The following is a 3054-nucleotide window of genomic DNA, read 5'->3' on the forward strand; positions in this document are numbered from 1 at the left end:
CCTCCCACCCACACCCGCGGCGTGATGGCTTTTTATCCTCCCCTGATGCTGTCGCGGGCCATCACTCCGCGTCCCCCCACCCCCCGCGCCCGAACCCCTTTCCACTGCCAACACTTCACCTCGCCCCCGCCGCCATCTTCCTCCTCCCTTAGCGGCCCCGCCTCCGTTAGTACATGGACAATTCTGATTGGCTGGCGTGGAGCTCTGACGCGGCTTTTGGGCCCGAGGATGAGGCCTAGCCCTGCGCGGCGAGAGAGGGCGTGCGCCTGGAAACTGGGCTGGCCCCGGACCGAGTGCGCCCCCTGGTCGTGTGGAGGGCAAGGAGCGGGTGCAATCGACCATTTCTGGAGGGACCCCAGAAAAAGCACACGTGTCCTAGGTAGAATGGGCGGCTCCAGGGACCGGCGTCCTGGGAGTCTTATACTGTCGGTCTCCTTTGACGGCCAGAACAGAAACGATTTTCAAGGAGAGTAAGTGATCTAAGTGGTTAGGAAATTAAAGATACTAGAAAGAATCTAAGGGTGGAAAGCAGTCCTCAGCAAGTGTAAACACTGGGGATCAACCAAGGTCCCCCAAAGGAAAGTGTCCCCAAAGACTGGGATGTATCTCTTAGAGAGGTTCTGCTACTACTGGTTGTTCAACCTCCCAGCCTAGACTCTCTCTTCTTAATGGCACTGAAGATCCTGAAACACACCCTCTCAAAACGGAATCCTTACTGGCTTGTCCATTGCTTAGTACATAAAAGAGAAACTCAGTTGCCCGGTGATCCAATCACTTCCCTCCTATACTTATTTTTCATTCAGTGATTTACTGACCCAGAGCTGGGAGTTAAGTTTAGAATGGGGAGGAAAATAGGCATGGCATCTGATCCCAGTCACCACCACGTCAAGCCTTGTCATACCTTTTATACAACCCAGTGTACAACCAGGCTGGACTTCTGCGTGGTCCTCTAAGCTATTTTGGTACTTCCCAGAATCTATTTTGTACTATTCTTCTCCTTTTTTTTCAAACTCTCCCCTTCTGGATTCCTGTTTCCCAATCAGTTATTGCCCAAATCCCAACCAATTCTCAAGTATTAGCCTACATGATACATACTCATTACACACACACACACACACACACACGTACATACATACACATATACACAGTTGCATTTGTCATAACCTACCTTTTTCTCCTTTTCCCACTGGGAAACGTCGGTTGACTTTTGGGCTACATGCCTTAATTTTTTTTGGTCATTGTCCTTTTTACATTTAGTCTAATTTGAATTTCTAAGGCTTACTTCACTTTATTTTAAAACTTGAATCTCATGTCTGTCTCAAAGTCTTCCTCCCCTTTGGCAGCTTAGCTTGAGGAAATACCTGCTGGACACCAGGCTCACCCCTCACACACTTCTGTCTGCTCTGGACAGGCTCTTCTGATCATAGACAAAAGGATGAGGGGAAAGGCCAGAACTGGGAGGAAGCTTGCAATCTTCTTCCCCACTGGTCATAACTTACTGTTTTTGCTGCCTCCGAATATTCGGCTAAGCATCAAGAAGAATGAACTGGAGGCAATCATGATAAGTGAAATAAGCCAATCCCAAAAAACTGAATACCAGATATTCTCTCTGATATGTGGGTGCTGCTCACAATAGGGATGGGGGAGGAGTGTAGATCCACCAGATTGGACAGAGATGAATGGGGAAAAGGAAGCAGGTATGGGAATGGGAAAGATAGTAGAATGAATCAGACGAAAGATTCTTGTGTCCATATATGAATATACGACCAGTGTAACTCCACATCATGTACAACCACAAGAGTGGGAAGTTATACTCCATGTATTGTATATATGTCAAAATACATTCTACTGTCATCTATAACTAAAAATAACAAAGAATGCTCAGCTAAGGACGCTCCCTAAACATTCACTGAGATTTGGCCACGTATTCTTCAGACACTATTTCCCCACCCACACAGCTGACACTGCCACCTCTCTCGGGTACTCACTTCTTTACCCCAGTACTTGCTACTTCAAGTTGCACCAGGATATGAAGCCCTGGGTAGGATGTTTTCTGGGTCCCTCACCTTCAGTGGAAGACACATGCAAATGAGACTCAATTCTCCCTGGGCAGCTTTCTTGATCCTTGGGGTACAGACTCATCAGGAATCCTAGGCTTCTGATGTTCCTTCCTGCCTCCTTCCTTCCTGTCTTTAATAAACACACTTCATGTAACTTGTGTGTAGGTGTTCTGCCTGACCAGTCTCTGGTAGTAGTCAGAGTGTAGTCCAAGGTCCAGGGAGCTAAAGTGGTAACCAGAGCAAGGCAAACCTGCTTTGTATTTAATAATTGTTCCCAACTATGGCTGCTTCTCTACATTTAAAAGGAGGTAAAATCAGTGGCTTTTGTTTTAAGCCATTAATTCAGAAATGACAAGAAAACCATACTGGATGTCTTACTGTGTATATACATTCAATCCAAAATCATGGAGTCCTCCCTCTCCTGAAGATTTTCTTATTTTGTAACTTCAAAAAAAAAAAAAGTAATTGTGGCACTTTTAGGAATTTGGGGAGATCAAAATATAAAATTTGGACTTCTTAAACATGTTTAAACTTCCACCCCCCAAATTAGCCCAGGGGAAGAATAATGTAGAAAAATTTATGCACCTTAAGGAAGATGTTAAGTCTCAAACATTATAGGGAAAGTATTTTATTTTCTTTCAGTTACAAAATTACATTACTTTAACTTAAATCCTCACCACCAAAATATGAACTATGTTGGTCAAGTGGAACCATCCTGATTTTAGAGAAAGGAAAATTGTTAAAGAGATTGTCAGGCTACTGAGATGGTGAATAAGGAGTTGGACTCTGACTCAACAAACTGGATTCAACCTACTCATCCTTTTTCTTTTCCCACATCCTCATCTGTAAACTGGAGATAACGCTGTGGAGAGGGTTATGTTACCTGACCTTTCATTTGTTGTAAAAACTAAGTTGATGTTGGGCTTTGAACTGTTTAGCACTGTCTGGTCAATAGTGAAAGCTCAGTAATTTAATCTATTGCAGAAAAAAAAAA

Source organism: Marmota flaviventris, chromosome 6 (genome assembly GCF_047511675.1).
Source record: "Marmota flaviventris isolate mMarFla1 chromosome 6, mMarFla1.hap1, whole genome shotgun sequence".
Taxonomy (NCBI): Eukaryota; Metazoa; Chordata; class Mammalia; order Rodentia; family Sciuridae; genus Marmota; species Marmota flaviventris.